Source organism: Macrobrachium nipponense, chromosome 10, assembly GCF_015104395.2.
Source record: "Macrobrachium nipponense isolate FS-2020 chromosome 10, ASM1510439v2, whole genome shotgun sequence".
In the NCBI taxonomy this organism is placed as follows: Eukaryota; Metazoa; Arthropoda; class Malacostraca; order Decapoda; family Palaemonidae; genus Macrobrachium; species Macrobrachium nipponense.
In genome coordinates this window covers 88,071,053-88,094,611 of record NC_087204.1, presented here as the reverse complement: position 1 = coordinate 88,094,611, position 23,559 = coordinate 88,071,053, and positions in this window count along the sequence as shown.

Here is a 23,559-nt window from a genome sequence, read left to right as displayed (position 1 = left end):
AAGACAGTGTACAATCACACACCCTACGATTTCGAAAAAAAAAAAACGCAGTGCTAACCAGACAGACAGAGTGCGATCATAGAAATCGTTAATAAATTACCACTGTTAAACAGTTTCGCAACCGAATTCGATGACGAACAGGCGAGAGAGAATTCGAATCTGCGGAAGTATTAACAAAATATTAGAAAAATCCGTTAAGACAGAGAGTAGTGTGGGAGAATTCAAAACCGACGGTTGCAGTGCCAAATTCAAACGACGGTGGTGGCACCCGAACACCCTTCGTGACCCTTCGTGACCCCCCGAGTAACCGACTCGTGTAGCAGACCAAGTAGAGGAGTAACGAACGTGTTTTGAACGGAGAGATGGTGAGCAGTCCAACCTCACCAGGAAGGACGGAAGTTGGCAGTAGCAGGAGATGGCATGGAGGTAATGCCGGGAAGGTAGTACCCCTGGTTACCCCCAGTGCCGTGCGGGTCTGTTATGCAGTGCCCGGGAACAAGGGACGCCTTGTTGTCTTGTTGTGAGGGAAGGGATGCAAATCCTCACCCTTGAGGAGTACGGGAGTAGAGAAAAACCTGTCCACCCACAAGTCAAGAATGCTGGGACAGAGAGAGGTCGACCAAAGCCTCTCCCCCGTGACCCCGTGGGAAGGGGGAAGTCCACCCCTACTTCTGATCGCGACCTATTGAAGAGTAGAGGGATGGTATTAACAAGGTGAACAGTGCAGAAGTTCCCTTACCACCTCGACCTGTAAAGGTAAGTTACGATACTGCCTAAGGTATGGATAGGATCAAGCGATGTTTAGAATTAAGAAATAGCTTTGATAGATGTCAGATGACAGTAAGCAACCCAGTGAGAGAATCCAGGCTCGATGTGAAGAAGATACAAGCAAACTAATAGCATCAGTAGCGAACTGCCGGCACCGCTGCTGGCACTAATAGAGTTGCTGACCTGTGAGCAAATTGCATAGAAAACGGGAACATCTCAACCGTATGGCAGAGAGGGACAGTTACAGGATAGTGTCTTGGGACACTATGGGCATGTGATGAGAGGATACCTTTCACACCCCCGGAGGTGGGAGACTTCGCCTCGCCTAGAAGCCGTCGTGATTGCTAAAAATTGTCACTGATAGTAATATTAGTATTAGTTCGACTGCACAATGAACGAGTTGTGTAGCCTTTAGTAGTGTAATCAATAGCATGTGTTAGGTGAAATGCAGATAGGGAATTTGTAGAAAGTAACGTTAGAAAAATATGTGTATAAAAAAATAAGAGAAAAAAAGGATGGTTCTCTTAGGCCGTGTTCTGATCACATTTGTAGTATCACGAACGACAATGCATCCCATTTGTCTCCATTGAAGTACTTTGATTAAGATTTAAAGACAGAATTATTAACGTAAGTTCTAAAGGGTTCGTCTGAGTAAAGTAACAAGACTGATATATTTGTTGAAGAAATTATTAACGTAAATTCATTAAAGAGTTTGAGTAAAGTAACGAGACTGATATGTTTGTTGAAAGAGTAGTCAGATTTTCATTGGGAAAGAGAAGTAATTTTTAAATTTGATAATGAAGTGAAACCCAATTGTATTTTTTTCTTGATACAGAAATGTCCTAAAGAATGTTAATTTCTGAACAAGATCGTAGGATCAAACAACTGTTAGAGTTTGCCATTGTGGGGATTGATCATATAAAAAAAGTAATGAGAGTAGCCGACGATCTTCCAAAGAGTACTGTAAGGCACGAGCCAAAGAGAGAGAGGAATTGCGACGCATATAATTAAATGTTTCAGTTACACCTGTGGGTGAGTCGCACAGAAAACAGAGGCAAGTGAGTCAGCTGTTGTATGAACGTGCTGAGTGAGTGCCATGGAAGTGTGCATGTGATGAGTGTGTGTGGGTTTGCTAGTGTGTAAGGGAGTTGACTGACAAGTCACAGTTTTTTGAACGTGCACGAGATAAATACTTAATGAAAGAAAAAAAAAAAAAAGAGTAACTTGTTGTGCCACCGTTCCTCAGTCTTCGATAAAGCTAACCATCCACATAATTTGTAAGTGCAGGTACTAGGTGCCTTGCGTAGCATGCCAGCGCAAGTCATGAGTAAATGTGTCCGTCACAAAGTTAACAGAGAACAACAAAAACATGCTTATACACTTTTGTTTCATGTCAGTTATTGCTGAGAAATTGATGTCTAATAAAAATAAAAAATTCTTTTTGTTACAGTTCTAAGCATATAATGAGTGAGTCTGTGTTTATAACTTGATTATTTTTTATTGCATTATTAATTTGATTGCGTTTCAAGTCATATTAAACACCTTATTGCAATGCATCTAATTTTTATTCATTTCTATTGATGTCGATTATACTGTGTCCAAAATTTCATATCATAGTCAATGCTGTTTATGCTTTGTCAGAAATTTGTGATCTTCCATCGAGGATGTGGGAATATGAGATTATTTTGAAAAAAGGGTAATTTTTTGTGTGTAATCTTTGAATTTAGTTTTTTTATTTTCTTGTTTTTATTGTGTTGCAGAAGGAATTCAGTAAGTTTTCTTATACTTTTACCAAATTTCTTATGAGTAACGTTTCATTTTTGAGTCATGCTATGTGAATTTTTATTTATGAATTTAACTTTTTTTAGCTGGAGCTGTGGCTATCCATTTTCTTATTGATATCATTGAATGTGAACCTAAATTTGTTTTTCTGTATGACACATTGTGAGGCGTGAGATTCATTTGTTGTAACTTGTGTTTGTAACATGCCAAATGGACCTATCCTAATAGTTTAAAATTTTGCACAAACTGGATGGTACGGCACTCAAAGGCGGTGGGGCACTCAAAGAAGAACAACAATGCACAAATCATAAGATCAGTGTATGTCTTGCGGGACGCAAGAACTGGGGAGGGAGTGATGAGCTGATTCAATACAGTTTTGAATATGCCTTCTCCGTGATATTCTGAAGTCCCGTGAAACCGTTATAAGTGATTCTGTGTCTATGTGTAACAAAGCAAGTCAACCGCCAAAGACGTTACAAGTTGGCGTGGCTTGGCAGTTCAAAAGTGTGCCACGTATCTCTATATCCCTTCTTGATTGGACCTTGTGTCTTAGGAGCCAGAATAACCAATCAGCTTCTTGCATAACGATGCCGTGTGAAAGGGGGCATTTGAAACAGGCCGCACCATCGGTCAGATCAGTTTGTTAGCGGGTCCCAGACAGCACAGACAAACTGGGTCGAGAGTGCCCAGTGCCCCCGCAGTCCCGTTCCCGTCGGCCGCCACACAAAGACGTGTGTCACCATATAGTGTCAATAACAGTCTAACCTGCCGTCCGGTTGTGCACTAGCATAGTTACGTAATAATTACAGTTAAAGGCCAACTGTGTAGCTAAGAAGAATACACCTGTGTTTAAACGTTTCATCGATTATTTTTGCACGTCCTCCATTGCATGCACGTAAACTTATCTCTCTCCTGTTTTTTCCTTCATATCCCGAAACCCACAAATGACCGAGATCAGGTCATATATATATATATGAAAACATATAAATAAAAATAAATAAATGAGAAAAAATGAATTAATAAAAATAAATAAGTAAATAAAAATAAATAGATAAACTTAAATAAATAATATAAAATAAATAAATAAAAATAAAAAAATATAAAAAAAATAATATAAATCAAAAAATATAGATATTAAATAAAATAAATATAATATAATAAATAATAAATAAACCTATAAATAAATGATAATAAATAAATAAATAAAGAAAACAAGTTAAATATAAATAAAAAAAATAAACAAATAAATAAATAAAAATAAATAAATGAATAAAAAAACTATAGATAAAAAATAAATGAATAAAAATAAAAAAAACAATATAAATAAAAAATAAACAAATTAATAAGAATAAAAAAATAAAATGATAAAAATAATAAAATAAATAAGTAAATAAAAAGAAATAAATAAAAAATAAATAAAAGAAACATAATCATATAATATGAATAAATAGAAAAACATCATAAAAAATCAAATAAATAAATAAAAAACTGAAAATAAATAAATAATTAAATAAACAAATAGATAAAATTAAATAAATGAATGAATAATAAATAAATGAAATATATATAAATAAAATAATAAAAAATAACTAATAAAAACAATAAGAAAATAAAACAACAAATAAACAAAAAAAATGAATAAATAAATAAAAAATAAAACTTAATAAAAATAAATGAAATTAAAAATATATAAATGAAAAGATAGAAATAAAAAATAAATAAATAAACTTAAATAAAGAAAGAAATTAATAATAAAAATTAAAAAATAAATAAATTAAAAAAATAAAAAAAATAAATAAAAATAAAAATAAATAAATAAAAAACTAAATAAATAAATAAATAAAAAATAATAGAAATAAATAAATGAATAAATAAATAAAAATTAATATATAAAAAAATAAGTAAATAAATAAGAATTATTAAATATAAATAAATAAAAAGTACATAAATTAATAAAAATAAATAATAAATAAAATTAAATAAAAAATAAAAAAAATAAATAAATAATAATGAATAAATAAATATAAATAAATAATAAATGAAAATAAATGTATAACATAATAAATAAATAAATAAACATAAAAAATAAATAAAAAATAAATAAAAAAAATAAATAAAATAAATTAAATAAAATATAAAAAAATAAATATGATAAGTGAATAAATAGAAATAAGTAAATAAATGAATAAAAAATAAATAAATAAATATAATAAATAAATAAATAAATAATAATTGAATAAATAAAAAAAATAAAAAAATAAAAAATAAAGAAACAAAAATAAAATAAATAATTAAATAAAAAATAAAATAAAAATAAGTAAATAAAAATACTTAAATAAAAATTTTATTAAAAATATATAAATGAAAATATATAAATAAAAATAAATAAATGAGAATAAATGAATTAACTAAAAAGAAAAATATGTAAATAAAAATAAATAAATAAACATATAATAAATAAAAAATATAAAATAAATGAAAATAAATAAATAAAAATAATAAAAAAAATAAAAATAAAATAAAATAAATAAATAAATAAATAAATAAAATAAAATAAAAAATAAAATAAATATAATAAATAAATAAAAATAAATAAAAATAATAAAAAATAAGAAAAATAAAAAAAATAAAAAATAAAAATAAAAAGATAAATTAAAAATAAATAAATAAAAATATAAAAATAAAAATAAAAAATAAAAAAATATAAAAATAATAAAAAATAAATTAATAAAAAATAAATAAAAAATTAAATAAATAAACAATATAAATAAATAAATAAAAAGAAAATTTTGATTTATTTATTTTTATATTTATTTTGATAATTTATTATAAATTTATTTGTTTTGATGATTGATTTATTTATTTATCTATTTATTTATTTTGACTTATTTATTTATTTGATTTTTACTTATTTATTTATGTATTTTATTATTTAATTATTGCCTTTTTATTTATTTATTTATCTTTTTATTTTTTTATTATTTATTTTTATTTATATTTTGTTTTATTTACCCATTTATTTATTTATTTTTATTATTTATTTTTTTTATTTATTTATTTTTGTTTGCTATTTTATTTATTTATTTATTTATTTATTTGATTTATTTATTTTAATTTATCTATATTTGTGTCGATTTATTTTTATTATTTATTTATCTATTGATATTTGATATTTATCTTTTAAAACTTTTTTTTAAATTAATTATATTTATTTATTTTTACTTATTTATTTAATTTTATTTATTAATTTCCTTATTTATTAATATTTATTTAAATCTGTTTTATTTGTTTTATTTATTTATTTATTTATTCATTTTTATTTATTTGTTTATTTATTTTTATTTATTTATTCATTTATTTTTTTATTTATTATTACTAATTTTATCTATTTATTTTGATTTATTTATTTTGATTTATTTATTTTTATCTATTTATTTTAATTCATTTTTATTTATTTTTATTTATTTAGTTTTTTATTTATAACATGAAAAGACCTGAAAAATATTAAAATTTTAGCACATAACGTTGGTGGCGGTTTTCTGTTTCAATAATCATTATAAAAATTCTTTAAAAAGTAGTTTAAAAATGAAAGAGAAATAAAACTTTAAGAATATTTCATTTCAACTGGAATAATTTTGGGTTTATTGGCTCCCTTTTTGATGACTAGTTTTTGTTTAACAAATCAATTCAAAAATTGGGTAAAAATAGGACACTGAATTTAAAACAAAAATAAATTTAAAGATAACTTAATTTGAATACAATAATTTGGGAGTTTCGCCCTGCTTTTTATAACTGATTTTATAAATTTTAGCACATAACGTTGGTGGCGGTTTTCTGTTTCAATAATCATTATAAAAATTCTTTAAAAAGTAGTTTAAAATGAAAGAGAAAAAAACTTTAAGAATATCTCACTAGTTTTTGTTTAAACAAATCATTTCAAAAATTGGCTAAAAATAGGACACTGAATTTAAAACAAAAATAAATTTAAAGATAATTTAATTTGAATACAATAATTTTGGGAGTTTCGCCTTACTTTTTATAGCTGATTTTCTTCCAAAAATTATTTAAACTATAGCCTAGAGTAAATGCAACAAAAACTAAATAAATATTTCAATTTTTCACAGCATTTTTTACACTATTTTTACTGTTTTTGATGGCTAGTTTTTGTCCAAAACATCATTAGAAAAATCGCCCAAAAAAGACAAAAATCAAACAGAAAAAAGCTAAAGAATTATTTAAATTCTGATGCAATATTCATGTCAGATTTTCTCTTGTTTTGAGGCTTAATTTCTGTTTCAAAATTCACTTTAAAAATTGCATAAATATTGGACAATGAACACAACAAAGAAAAAATAGCTAAAGAATAAATAGTTTTCAATATGATATTTTTACGAGTTTTTCCTTCATTTTGATGACTGATTCATATTTCAAAAGTCATTTGGAAAATCGCCTAAAACTGGGACATTATATCAATTATTGCACAAAACGTTTGAGACTCTTATTCAATGGTTCTTGGCTGTTTTTTTGTTAAAAAAAAATCATCATAAAAATCGCCTAAAAAATAAAATGAAACAGAAAAATGTTTTAGAAATCATTTTAATATATTTAAATTTTAGTACATAGTGTTTTTTAAAATTTCTCATATTTTTTATGGTTGATTTTTATTTAAAGAATCATTCAGAAATCGGTTAAAATGAATTTCAAGCAACAGTATATAAGTATTATATATGAAATATATACTTTTGGAAGTTTTGCACTCTTTTGATGACAGATTTGTATTTCAAAAATAATTTTTAAATGTATTTTAATTTTTGTACAATATTTTTGAGTTTGTTCCTATTTTTGATGGATGATATTTATTTCAAAAATCATTCAGTAAATTGGCTAAAATAAGACAATGTATTTAAAATTCAAATCAGTTATAAAAAACTTCATTTGAATACAATATCTTTGATAGATTTGCCCTCTTTTTGATGACTGATTTTTATTTCAAAAATTATTTAGAAAATCGCCTAGAAATATGTAGAACGTGAATGTTTGAAAATTTATATATAAAAATTTTTGCACAATATTTTTTAGTTTATTTTTCTTTTTTATTTTGGGTAATTTTTTGTTTCAAAACTCAATATAAAAACCCCAAAAAGGGGGGTGACGGAAAAAATACAGTATTTTAAGAATTTTCGCCCTTATTTTGATACCTGATTTTTATTTAAAATATAATTTAATAAAAATATGAAAATGAATATAACAAAAAATTTTTAGACAAAAGCTAAAGTCATTTATCACAAAGATACCAAAATCATATTGTATTTAAATTAAATATATAAGGTTTTCATTTCTTTTTTTTATTCTTTTATATGCGATTTTTATAATTAGTTATCAAAATGGGGGAAAAACTCCCAAAGATTTTTACTTCGTAATTATTTATTTTTAACCCGTTTTTCATGTTATATTCATTGGCCTGATTTCGGTAATTTTCGAAATTATTATGGAAACAGAAGTCAGTATTAAAACGAGTGCAAAACAATAATAAATGATGTATTTTTTTTGTCTCCTTTTTAGGTGATTTTTATAATGATTTTTGACGCAAAAATCTGGCATCAAATGATGAAAAGACACTCTCAAAAATATTGTACCAAAATTGAAACATTTTTTTTTAAGTTCTTAATATAACATTTATTGACCTAAATATATGTGGTTTTTTAAAAGATTTTTGAATAAAAAATCACACATCTAAAGGACTAAAACGCATTAAATATTTCATTTAAATTGATATATATTTTAAGCTTTTTTTCAGTCTTATTTTGTTTTTTTCATTTTCATAATGATTTTTGAAACAAAGGTAGGCCAACAAAAAGACAAAAACCTCAAACATATTGTGCAAAATCTGGAATATTTATCAAAACTTTTTATGTAACATTCATTGTCCCATTTTTAGGCGATTTTTATCATTATTTTTGAAAAAAGTCAGCCATCAAAAAGAGTGGTCAACCCCAAAATTAAATCATTATTTTAACATGTTTATTTTTTAATGGATGTTTTTTGCTTCAAAAATCATTTAGAAAATTGGCTAAAAATAGTACAATGTACTTAAAATTAACAGCAGTTTATAAACGATTTAATTTGAATCCAAAATTTTTAATAGTTTTGCCCAATTTTGAATGACTGATTTGTATTTCAAAAATTATTTCAAAAATCACATAAAATTCGGCCAATAAAAGTAACATAAAATCATTTATGAAATATATAAATTTTTGCACAGTATTTTTGAGAGATTTACCTCCCTTATTTTGGCCGTTTTTTGCATAAAATATCAATACAGGAATAAACGATTTAATTTGAATCCAATATTTTTAATAGTTTTGCCCAATTTTGAATGACTGATTTGTATTTCAAAAATTATTTCAAAAATCACCGAAAATTCTGGCAATAAATGTAACAAAATCATTTAAGAAATATATCAATTTTTGCACATTTTTGAGAGTTTTTATCTCCCTTATCTTGGCGGTTTTTTGTATAAAAAAATCAATATAAGAATAGCCTAAAAAAGTGGGGTGGGCGAAGGAAACGAATTTTTTTTTTATCTTTCCATTTAAATACAATATTCTGGCCTCTTTTCCATGAGTGATTTTTTTTCAAAAATCATTTAAAAAATCAAATAAAAATAGGAAACGAATATCACATAAAAAGTTTAAAATCACATTTCAATTCATACACGAAAGTGTCCTATTTTTAGCCAATTTTCGGAATGTTTGTTAAACAAAAACTAGTCATCAAAAAGATATTGCATTTAAAATGAAATATTTTTAAAACTTTAATTTTTTGAACTATTTTTTAGAGAATTTTTACAATGATCAATTGAAACAGAAAACCGCCACCAAAATAATTTGCTAAAATTAAATATTTTTCAGGACTTTTCATGCTACATTGATTGATTATTTTTAGGCGATTTTCTCATTTATTTTTGAAATAAAAATCAGTCACCAAAAAAGAGAGCAAAACTCCCAAAAAGGAAGCCAATAAGCCCAACAAAATGTAATATTTATAAAGCTTTTCTCTGTTTCATTTTTTGAACTATTTTTTAGAGAATTTTTATAATGATTAATTGAAAAAAAAATAGCCACCAAAGTAATGTGGTAAAATTTAAATATATTTCTGGACTTTTCATGTTACATTAATCAATTAGAAAATCGCCTAAAAATTTACCCGATTTTCTAATTCATTTTTGAAATAAAAATTAGTCACTCCCAAAAATATTGTATTTAAATAAATTCATAAGATTTTTAAACAAAAATATGTCATTAGAAAGATGAAAAAAACTAAGATTTTGTACTAAAATTTCAATATTGTTTTCAACTTTTTATGTTACATATATTTCTATATTTTTATACGATTTTTAAAAGCCTTTTGAGACAAAAAAAATCACTTATCAGATAGAGGTCAAAATCTAAAAAAAATAATGTATTTAATTTGGACTATTTTTACAGGTTTTTGTCTTTCTCTTTCCTTTTTTTCGTTGATTTTTAAATTGATTTTTAACAAGAAACAGCCTAAACAAAAGAGGAAAAAACTCAAAAATTGATACGTTTTAAATTTTTATATTACATTCATTTTATATTACATTCATAAAAAACAGGGTAAATTTATTAGAAATATTGTATTCAAATTAAACTCTTTTTTTAAACTGCTTTTAAATAATTTAAAAATCACTTAAAAATGTCAACTAATGTACCATAGAAATTTTAAACAAATATATTTTAATTTAAATAAACTATTTATGGTAAAATATTGTATCTAAATTGAAATATGTTTAAGGCCTTTTTAGGTTTCTTTTTTGTCCTTTTGTAATTTAAATACACTGTGTATGGTAAAACATTATATATAATTGAAATTATTTTTAAAGCTTTTTAGATCTCTTATTTTGTCCTTTTTTTTTTATCTAAATACACTGTTTATGGTAAAATTGAAATATTTTTAAAGCTTTGTTAGTTTCTTTCTAAGCAATTTTAGTAATAGTTTTTGAAACGAAAATCCACCAACAAAAAGAGGAAAAACTAAAAAAATACTGTGCAAAAATTTAAATGATTTTAAAACTTTCATTGTTTCGTTATTAGGCGATTTTTTGAATGATTTTCGAAATCAAAATCAGTCATAAAAAAATGGCAAAACTCCCTAAATATTGTATCCAAATTGTATTATTTTTAAACTCGTTTTATTTTAAATTCATTGTTTTAAAACAAATATCAGATATCAAAAAATCGAAAAGAAACCTCAAAAATTGTATGTTATATTAATTTCTAAAATTAAAATCAGTCATCAAAAAGAGGCGAAAATCCTTAAAATATTGTATTCAAATTAAATTACTTTTTGAACTGTAGCGGTTTTTTAAAATGATCATTTTAATAAAAATTTATAAAAAAAAAAAGACTGAAAAAGTTTTGACAATTGTAAATTTTTTTTAACGTTTTATGTTACATTCATGGTCCTTTTTAAAGCAATATTTCAAATACTTTTTAAACAAAAATCATCCATAAAAAAGAAACCCAAAATTATTGCATTTAAACTGAAATTTTTTTAAGCCTTTTTATTACTTTTTTTAAGAGGATTTTTATAATGATTAAAACAGAATACCGTTAAGATGAAGCAAAATATTTTGCAACAAAACGTTATATATTTAAAAAACTTTTTTCTATAAATTCATTGTCTTATTTTTAGCCGATTTTTTAAATGATTTTTCAGAGACAAATCATTATCATAAAAAACTCTTAAAAGTTTCGTGTATGAATTGAAATGTGATTTTAAACTTTTTATGTAATATTTATGTCCGATTTTTATTTGATTTCTTAAATGATTTTTGAAACAAAAATCACTCATCAAAAAAGAGGCCAAAATAGTGAAAAATATTGTATTTGAATTGAAAGATAAAAAAATTTCGTTTTCTTCGCCCACCACGCTTTTTTTTAGTCTATTCCTGTATTGATATTTTATGCAAAAAACGGCCAAAATAAGGGAGGTAAAAACTCTCAAAAATACTGTGCAAAAATTTATATATTTCTTAAATGATTTTATGTTACTTTTATTGACCGAATTTGATGTGATTTTTGAAATAGTTTTTGAAATACAAATCAGTCATTCAAAATTGGGAAAAACTATTAAAAATATTGGATTCAAATTAAATCGTTTATAAACTGCTTTTAATTTTAAGTACATTCTACTATTTTTAGCCAATTTTCTAAATGATTTTTGAAGCAAAAATCATCCATAAAAAATAGGAATGACTTTCAAATAAACATGTTAAAATAATTATTTAATTTTGGGATTGTCCAATCTTTTTGCTGACTGATTTTTTTTTTCAAAAATAATTATAAAAATCACCTAAGAATAGGACAATGAATGTAGCATAAAATGTTTTATTGAATACTCCAGTTTTTGCGCAATATGGTTAAGGTTTTTGTCTTTTTGTTGGCCTACCTTTGTTTCAAAAATTATTATGAAAATGAAAAAAAGAAAATAAGACTGATAAAAAGCTTAAAATATATATAAATTTAAATGAAATATTTAGTGCGTTTTAGTCTTCCTTTAGATGTGTGATTTTTGGTTCATAAATCTTTTAAAAAACCATATACATTTAGGTCAATAACTGTTATATTAAGAACTTTAGAAAAATGTTTCAATTTTGGTACAATATATTTGAGTGTCTTTTCATCTTTTGATGCCAGATTTTTGTGTCAAAAATCATTATAAAAATCACCTAAAAAGGAGAGAAAAAAATACAACATTTATTATAGTTTTCCTGCAGAGATCCCACCAAGCGCCACAGATCGCCAGGAATGCCAACACCCAGGAATGAGACCTCAACCTGATGGTCTGCGGTGCTCCCACGAAGCACCACAGATCACCAGGAACGCCGACATCCTGGATGGAGACGTCGACCTGATGGTCTGCAGTGCTCCCACTAAGCGCCACAGATCACCAGGAATGCCAACATACAGGATTGAGACCTCATGGTTAACACCTGATGGTCTACATTGCTCCCACCAAGCGCCACAGATCACCAGGAATGCAGAGATCATGGATGGAGACGCCAATCTGATAGTCTAAAGCGCTCCCACCAAACATCACAGATCACCAGGAACACCTAAGATCCTGGATGAAGATGTCGAATTGAAGGTCTGAAGCGCTCACACCAAGCGCCACAGATCACCAGGAATGCCAAGATCCTGGATGGACACGCCGATCTGATGGTCTGCAGTGCTCCCACCAAATGCCGCAGATCACCAGGAACGCCAAAATCCTGGATGGAGGCGTCGACCTGATGGTCAGCAGCGCTCCTACCAAGTGCCACAGATCACCAGGAATGCCAACATCCAGGATTGAGACCCGATGGTTTACACCTAATGGTCTACAGTGCTCCCACCAAGCCCCACAGATCACTAGAAATGCCAAGATCCTGGATGGAGACTCCGATCTGATGGTCTGTCACGTTCCCACCAAGCGCCACAGATCACCAAGAACGCCAAGATCCTGGATGGAGACGTCAACCTGATGCCAAGATCCTGGTTGGAGTCGTCGACCTGATGGTCTGCTGTGCTCCCACCAAGTGCCACAGATCACCAGGAACACCAAGATCCAGGATGGAAACATCGACCTGATGGTTTACAGCGCTCCCACCAAGCGCGAAATATCACCAGGAACGCCAAGATCCTGGATGGAGACGTCGACCTGATGGTCTGCAGTGCTCCCACCAAGCACCACAGATCACCATGAACGCCAAGATCCAGGATGGAGACATCGACCTGATGGTTTACAGCGCTCCCACCAAGCGCAAAATATTACCAGGAACGCCGAGATCTTGGATGGAGACGTCGACCTGATGGTCTGCAGCGATCCCACCAAGCGCCACAGATTATCAGGAACGCTAAGTTCCAGGATTGAGAACTGATGGTTGACACCTGATGGTCTGCAGCGATCCCACCAAGCGCCACAGATTATCAGGAACGCTAAGTTCCAGGATTGAGGACTGATGGTTGACACCTGATGGTCTGCAGCTCTTCCACCAAGCACCACAGATCACCAGTAACGCCAAGATCCTGGTTGGAGTTGTCGACCTGATGGTCTGCAGCGCTTCCAATAAGCCCCACAGATCACCAGGAACGCCAAGATCCAGGATGGAGACGTTGACCTGATAATCTGCAGCGCTCCCATCAAGCGCCACAGATCGCCAGGAACGCCAAGATCCTGGATGGAGACATTGACCTGATGGTCTGCAGCGCTCCCACCAAGTGCCAAAGATCACACGGAATGTCTTGATCCTGGATGGAGACGTCAACCTGATGGTCTGCAGCGCTCCCACCAAGCGCCACAGATCGTCAGGGACGCCAAGATCCTGGATGGAGACTAGACCTGATTTCCTGCAGTGATTCCACCAAGCACCACAGATTATCAGGAACACCAAGTTCCAGGATTGAGAACTGATGGTTGACACCTGATGGTCTGCAGCGCTCCCACCAAGCGCCACAGATCTCCAGTAACGCCAAGATCCTGGATGGAGACATCAACCTGATTTCCTGCAGCGATCCGACCAAGCGCCACAGATCATCAGGAAGGCCAAGTTCCAGCATTGAGAACTGATGATTGACACCTGATGGTCTGCAGCGATCCCACCAAGCGCCACAGATTATCAGGAACGCTAAGTTCCAGGATTGAGAACTGATGATTGACACCTGATGGTCTGCAGCGCACCAACCAAGCGCCACAGATCGCCAGGAACGCCAACATCCAGGAATGAGACCTCAATCTGATTGTCTGCAGCGCTTCCACCAAGCGCCACAGATCACCAGGGACTCCAAGATCATGAATGGAGACGCCGATCTGATGGTCTGTCACGTTCCCACCAAGCGCCACAGATCACCAGGAATGCCAAGATCCTGGATGGAGACGTCAACCTGATGCCAAGATCCTGGTTGGAGTCATCAACCTAATGATCTGCAGCGCTCCCACCAAGCACGACAGATCACCAGGAACGCCAAGATCCAGGATGGAGACGTTGACCTGATAATCTGCAGCGCTCCCATCAAGCGCCACAGATCGTCAGGAACGCCAAGATCCTGGATGGAGACGTTGAACTGATGGTCTGCAGCGCTCCCACCAAGTGCCAGAGATCACACGGAATGTCTTGATCCTGGATGGAGACGTCAACCTGATGGTCTGCAGCGCTCCCACCAAGCGCCACAGATCGTCAGGGACGCCAAGATCCTGGATGGAGACTCGACCTGATTTCCTGCAGTGATTCCACCGAGCGCCACAGATTATCAGGAACACCAAGTTCCAGGATTGAGAACTGATAGTTGACACCTGACGGTCTGTAGCGCTCCCACCAAGTGCCACAGATAGCCAGGAACGCCAACATCCCGGAATGAGACGTCGACTTGATTTCCTGCAGCAATCCCACCAAGTGCCACATATTATCAGGAACGCCAAGTTCTAGGATTGAGAACTGATGGTTGACACCTGATGGTCTGCAGCTCTCCCACCAAGCGTCACAGATAGCCAGGAACGCCAACATCCAGGAATAAGACCTCAACCTGATGGTCTGCAGATCTTGCATGGAGACGTTGACCTGATGGTCTGCAGCGATCCCACCAAGCGCCACAGATCATCAGGAACGCCACGTTGCAGCATTGAGAACTGATGATTGACACCTGATGGTCTGCAGCGCTCCAGCTAAGCGCCACAGATCGCCAGGAACGCCAACATCCAGGAATGAGACCTCAACCTGATTGTCTGCAGCGCTTCCACCAAGCGCCACAGATCACCAGGGATGCCAAGATCCTGGATGGAGACAATGACCTGAATGTCTACAGCGATCCCACAAAGCGCCAGAGATCACCAGGGACTCCAAGATCCTGGATGGAGACATCGACCTGATGGTCTGTCACGATCCCACCAAGCACCACAGATCACCAGTAACCCCAAGATCCTGGATGGAGACGTCGACCTGATTTCCTGCAGCAATTCCACCAAGCACCACAGATCATCTGGAACGCCAAGTTCCAGGATTAAGAATTGATGGTTGACACCTGATGGTCTGCAGTGCTCCCACCAAGAGCCACAGCTCGCCAGGAACAAAAACATCCAGGAATGAGACCTCAACCTGATGGTCTACAGAGCTCCCACCAAGCACCACAGATCACCAGGATCACCAAGATCCTGGATGGAGAAGTCAACCTGATGGTCAGCAGCACTACCAAGAAGCGCAACAGCTCATCAGGAATGTCAAGATCCAGGATTGAGACCTGATGGTTGACACCAAATGGCCTGCAGTGCTCCCACTAAGCACCACAGATAACCAGGAATGCCAAGATCCTGGATGGAGATACTGACCGAATGGTCCGCAGCGCTCCTATCAAGCTCCACAGATCGCCAGGAACGCAAACATCCAGGAATGAGACCTCAACCTGATGGTCTGTAACACTCCCACGAAGCGCCACAGATCACCAGGAACGCCAACATCCAGGAATGAGACATCAGCCTGATGGTCTTCAGTGCTCCCACCAAGCACAACAGATCACCAGGCCCGCCAAGATCCAGGAATGAGACCTTAACCTGATGGTGTGCAGTTCTCCCACCAAGCACCACAGATCGCCAGCAACGCCAACATCAAAGAATGGGACCTCAACCTGATGGGCTGCAGTGCTCCTACCAAGCACCATAGATCACCAGGCCCGCCAAGATCCAGGAATGAGACCTCAACCTGATGGTCTGCTGTGCTCCCACCAAACACCACAGATCACCAGGACCACCAACATCAAGGAATGAGACCTCAACCTGATGGTCTGCAGTGCTCCCAGCAAGCACCACAGATCACCAAGACCGCCAAAATCAAGGAATGAGACCTAAACCTACTGGTCTGCAGCACTCCCACAAAGCGCCAAAGATCACCAGGAACGCCAACATCCAGGAATGGGACGTCGACCGGATTTCCTGCAGTGTTCCCACCAAGAGCAACAGCTCATCAGGAACACCAAGATCCAGGATTGAGACCTGATAGTTGACACCTCATGGTCTGCAGTGCTCCCATCAATCGTTACAGATCATCAGAAAAACTAACATCCAAGAATGAGACGTTGACCTGATTTCTTGCAGCTCTCCCACCAAGCTCCACAGGTCTTCAGGCACGCCAAGTTCCAGGATTGAGACCTGATGGTTGATACTGGATGGTCTGCAGCACTCCCACCAAGCGCCAAAGATCATCAGGAACACCAAGATCCTGGATGGAGATATCGACTTGATGGTCTGCAGCGCTCCCATTAAGCGCCACAGATCACCAAGAATGCAAAGATCATGGATGATAACCTCGACCTAGTGTTCTGCAGCGCTCCAACCAAGCGATAGAGATCACCAGGAATTCCAAGATCCAGGATTAAGACCTGATGGTGGACACCTGATGGTCTATAGTGCTCCCACCAAGTGCCACATATCACCAGGAATGCCAAGATCCTGGATGGAGACTCCGACCCGATGGTCAGCAGCGTTCCCACCAAGTGCCAAAGATCATCAGGAACGCCAAGATCCTGGATGGAGACATCGACTTGATGGTCTGCAGCGCTTCCACCAAACGCCACAGATCACCAGGAACATTGAGATCCTGGATGGAGAAGTTGACTTGATGGTCTGCAGCGCTCCCACCAAGCATCACAGATCACCAGGAATGTCAAGATCCTGTATGGAGATGTTAACCTGATGGTCTGCTGCGCTCCCACCAAGCATCACAGATCACAAGGAATGTTAAGATCCTGGATGGAGATGTTAACCTGATGGTCTGCTGCGCTCCCACCAAGCATCACAGATCACCAGGAATGCCAAGATCCTGGATGGAGACGTGAACTTGATGGTCTGCAGCGCTCCCACTATGCACCAAAGATCACCAGGAATGCCAAGATCCAGGATTGAGACCTGGTGGTTGACACATGATGGTCTACAGTGCTCCCACCAAGAGCCACAGTTCACCAGGAATGCCAAGATCCTGGATGGAGACATCGACTTGATGGTCTGCAGCGCTTCCACCAAGCACCACAGATCACTAGGAACGCCAGGTTCCTAGATGGCGACGTCGACCTGATGGTCTGTAGTGCTCACACCAAACCCCACAGATCGCCAGGAACGCCAACATCTAGAAATGAGATGTCGACTTGATTTACTGCAGCGATCCCACCAAGCTCCACAAATCACCAGGGACACCAAGATACTGGATTTAGACGTCGACTTGATTTCCTGCAGCGATCCCACCATGCGCCACAGATTATTTGGAACGCCAAGTTCCAAGACTGAGAACTGATGGTTGACACCTGATGGTCTGAAGTACTCCCATTAAGCACCACAGATCGCCATGAACGCCAATTTCGTGGATGGAGACGTCGACCTGATTTCCTGCAGCGATCCCACCAAGCGCCACAGATCATCAGGAATGCCAAATTCCAGGATTGAGAACTGATGGTTGACACCTGATGGTCTGCAGCGCTCCAACTAAGCGCCACAGATCGCCAGGAACGCCAACATCCAGGAATGAGACCTCAACCTGATTGTCTGCAGCGCTTTCACCAAGTGCCACAGATCACCAGGGACACCAAGATCCTGGATGGAGACAATGACCTGAAGATCTGCAGCGATCTCACAAAGCGCCAGAGATCACCAGGGACTCCAAGATCCTGGATGGAGACGTTGACCTGATGATCTGTCACGATCCCACCAACCGCCACAGATCACAAGAAACTCCAAGATCCTGGATGGAGACGTCGACCTGATTTCCTGCAGCGATTCCACCAAGCGCCAAAGATCATCTGGAACGCCAAGTTCCAGGATTAAGAATTGATGGTTGACACCTGATGGTCTGCAGCTCTCACACCAAGAGCCACAGCTCGCGAGGAACGAAAACATCCAGGAATGAGACCTCAACCTGATGGTCTGCAGCGCTACCACCAAGTGCCACAGATCACTAGGTATGCCAAGATCCTGGACAGAGACCTCAACCTCATGGTCTACAGAGCTCCCACCAAACATTGCAGATCACCATGATCACCTAGATCCTGGATGGAGAAGTCGACCTGATGGTCAGCAGCGCTACCACGAAGCGCAACAGCTCATCAGGAATGTCAAGATCCAGGATTGAGACCTGATGGTTGACACCTAATGGCCTGCAGTGCTCCCACCAAGCACCGCAGATCACCAGGAATGCCAAGATCCTGGATGGAGACACCGACCTAATGGTCTGCAGTGCTCCTATCAAGCTCCACAAATCACCATTAACGCAAACATCCAGCAATGAGACCTCAACCTGATGGTCTGCAACACTCCCACGAAGCGCCACAGATCACCAGGAATGCCAACATCCAGGAATGAGACATCAGCCTGATGGTCTTCAGTGCTCCCACCAAGCACAACAGATCACCAGGCCCGCCAAGATCCAGGAATGAGACCTTAACCTGATGGCCTGCAGTTCCCACCAAGCACCACAGATCGCCAGCAACGCCAACATAAAAGAATGGGACCTCAACCTGATGGTCTGCAGTGCTACTACCAAGCACCACAAATAACCAGGCCCGCCGAGATCCAGGAATGAGACCTCAATCTGATGGTCTGCAGTGCTCCCACCAAACACCACAGACCACCATGACCGCGAAAATAAAGGAATGAGATCTTAACCTAATGGTCAGCAGTGCTCCCACGAAGCACCATAGATCACCAGCAACGCCAACATCAATGAATGGGACCTCAACCTGATGGTCTGCAGTGCTCCTACCAAGCACCACAGATCACCAGGACCACAAACATCAAGGAATGAGACCTCAACCTGATGGTCTGCAGTGCTCCCACCAAACACCACAGATCACCAGGAACACCTAGATCCTGGAATGAGACATCAACCTGATGGTCTGCAGCACTCCCACCAAGCGCTACATATTACCAGGAATGCCAACATCCAGGAATGGGACGTCGACCGGATTTCCTGCAGTGTTCCCACCAAGAGCAACAGCTCATCAGGAACACCAAGATCCAGGATTGAGACCTGATAGTTGACACCTCATGGTCTGCAGTGCTCCCATCAATCGCTACAGATCACCAGAAAAACTAACATCCAAGAATGAGACGTTGACCTGATTTCTTGCAGCTCTCCCACCAAGCTCCACAGGTCTTCAGGCACGCCAAGTTCCAGGATTGAGACCTGATGGTTGATACTGGATGTGTCTGCAGCACTCCCACTAAGTGCCACATATAACCAGGAATGCCAAGATCCAAGATTGAAACCTGATGGTTAACAACTGTTGATCTGCAGCACTCCCACCATACGCCAATGATCATCAGGAACGCCAAGATCCTGGATGGAGACATCGACTTGATGGTCTGCAGCGCTCCCATTAAGCGCCACAGATCACCAAGAATGCAAAGATCATGGATGGAAACCTCGACCTAGTGGTCTGCAGCGCTCCAACCAAGCGATAGAGATCACCAGGAATTCCAAGATCCAGGATTAAGACCTGATGGTTGACACCTGATGGTCTATAGCGCTCCCACCAAGTGCCAAAGATCACCAAGAATGCCAAGATCCTGGATGGAAACGCCGACCCGATTGTCAGCAGCGTTCCCACCAAGCATCACAGATCACCAGGAACGCCAAGATCCTGGATGGACCGACATCGAAACTTGATTGCTGGCAAGCGCTCCCATTAAGCCCCACAGATCACCAAGAATGCAAAATTCATGGATGGAAACCTCCGACCCTAGTATCTCCAGCGCTCCAACCAAGCGTAGAGATCACCCGGAATTCCAAGATCCAGGTTAAGACCTGATGGTTGAACACCTGATGGTCTATAGGCTCCCACCAAGTTGCCAAAAGATCAACCCGGAATGCCCAAGATCCTGGTGGGAAACGCCGACCCGATTGTCAGCAGCGTTCCCACCAAGCATCACAGATCACCAGGAATGTTAAGATCCTGGATGGAGATGTTAACCTGATGGTCTGCTGCGCTCCCACCAAGCATCACAGATCACCAGGAATGCCAAGATCCTGGATGGAGATATTAACCTGATGGTCTGCTGCGCTCCCACCAAGCATCACAGATCACCAGGAATGCCAAGATCCAGGATTGAGACCTGATGGTTGACATATGATGGTCTACAGTGCTCCCACCAAGTGCCACAGATCACCAGGAATAGTAAGATCCTGGATGGAGACATAGACTTAATGGTCTGCAGCGCTCCCACCAAGCGACACAGATCACAAGGAACGACAAGATACCGGATAGAGACATTGACTTGATGGTCTGGAGCGCTCCCACCAAGCACCACAGATCACCAGGAATGCCAAGATCCTGGATGGAGACATCAACTTGATCGACTGCAGTGCTTCCACCAAGCACCACAGATCACTAGGAACGCCAAGTTCCTGGAGGGAGACGTCGACCTGATGGTCTGTAGTGCTCACACAAGCCTCACAGATCGCCAGGAACGCCAACATCTAGAAATGAGATGTCGACCTGATTTCCTGCAGCGATCCCACCAAGCGCCACAGATCATCAGGAACGCCAAGTTCCAGGATTGAGAACTGATGGTTGAAACCTGATGGTCTGCAGCGCTCCAACTAAGCGCCACAGATCGCCAGGAACGCCAACATCCAGGAATGAGTCCTCAACCTGATTGTCTGCAGCGCTTTCACCAAGCGCCACAGATCACCAGGGACACCAAGATCCTGGATGGAGACAATGACCTGAAGATCTGCAGCGATCTCACAAAGCGCCAGAGATCACCAGGGACTCTAAGTGGATGGAGACGTTGACCTGATGGTCTGTCACGATCCCACCAACCGCCACAGATCACCAGTAACGCCATGATCCTGGATGTAGATGTTGACCTGATTTCCTGCAGCGATTCCTCCAAGCGCCACAGATCATCTGGAATGCCAAGTTCCAGGATTAAGAATTGATGGTTGATACCTGATGGTCTGCAGCGTTCACACAAGAGCCACAGCTCGCCAGGAACGAAAACATCCAGGAATGAGACCTCAACCTGATGGTCTGCAGCGCTACCACCAAGCGCCACAGATCACTAGGTATGCCAAGATCCTGGACAGAGACCTCAACCTCATGGTCTACAGAGCGCCCACCAAGCACCACAGATCACCAGGATCACCTAGATCCTGGATGGAGAAGTCGACCTGATGGTCAGTAGCGCTACCACGAAGCGCCACAGCTCATCAGGAATGTCAAGATCCAGGATTGAGACCTGATGGTTGACACCTAATGGCCTGCAGTGCTCCCACTAAGCACCACAGATAACCAGGAATGCCAAGATCCTGGATGGAGACACCGACCTAATGGTCTGCAGCGCTCCTATCAAGCTCCACAAATTGCTAGGAACGCAAACATCCAGGAATGAAACCTCAACCTGATGGTCTGCAACGCTCCCACCAAGCGCCACAGATCGCTGGAACGCCAACATCCAGGAATGAGACATCAGCCTGATGGTCTACAGAGCTCCTACGAAGCACCACAGATCACCAGGACCACCAACATCAAGGAATGAGACCTCAACCTGATGGTCTGCAGTGCTCCTACGAAGCACCACAGATTACCAGGACCACCAACATCAAGGAATGAGACCTCAACCTGATGGTCTGCTTTGCTCCCACCAAGCGCCACAAATCACCAGGAACGCCAAGATCCTGGAATGAGACCTCACCTGATGGTCTGCAGCACTCCCACAAAGCGCCAAAGATCACCAGGAACGCCAGCATCCAGGAATGAGACGTCGACCGGATTTCCTGCAGTGCTCCCACCAAGAGCCACAGCTCATCAGTAACACCAAGATCCAGTATTGAGACCTGATAGTTGACACCTCATGGTCTGCAACGCTCCCATCAAGGACTACAGATCGCCAGGAATGCTAACATCCAAGAATGAGATGTCGACCTGATTTCCAGCAGCGCTCCCACCAAGCTCCTCAGGTCCTCAGGCACACCAAGTTCCAGGATTGAGACCTGATGGTTGATACCGGATGGTCTGCAGCACTCCCACCAAGCGCCACAGATAACCAGGAATGCCAAGATCCAGGATTGAAACCTGATGGTTAACAACTGATGGTCTGCAGCACTCCCACCAAACGCCAAAGATCATCAGGAATGCCAAGATCCTGGATGGAGACATCGACTTGATGGTCTGCAGCGCTCCCATTAAGCGCCACAGATCACCAGGAATATAAAGATCCTGGATGGAAACCTCGACCTAGTGGTCTGCAGCACTCCAACCAAGCGATAGAGATCACCAGGAATTCCAAGATCCAGGATTAAGACCTGATGGTTGACACCTGATGGTCTATAGCGCTCCCACTAAGCGCCACAGATCACCAGGAATGCCAAGATCCTGGATGGAGACATCAAGTTGATGGTCTGCAGCGCTTCCACCAAACGCCACAGATCACCAGGAATGTTGAGATGCTGATGGAGACGTTGACTTGATGGTATGTAGCGTTCCCACCAATCATCACAGATCACCAGGAACGCCAAGATCCTGGATGGAGACGTGAACTTGATGGTCTGCAGCGCTCCCACCATGCACCAAAGATCACCAGGAATGCCAAGATCAAGGATTGAGACCTGATGGTTGACACACGATGATCTACAGCGCTCCCACCAAGAGCCACAGATCACCAGGAACGCCAAGATCCTGGATTGAGACATCGACTTGATGGTCTGCAGCGCTCCCACCAAGCGCCACAGATCACTAGAACAACCATGTTCCCTTGGGAGGAGACGTCGACCTGATGGTCTGTAGTGCTCCCACCAAGCCCCATTGATCGCCAGGAACGCCAACATCTAGAAATGAGATGTCGACCTGATTTCCTGCAGCGATCCCACCAAGCTCCACAGAACACCAGGGATGCCAAGATCCTGGATGGAGACGTCGACTTGATTTCCTGCAGCGATCCCATGTGCCACAGATTATTAGGATCGCCAAG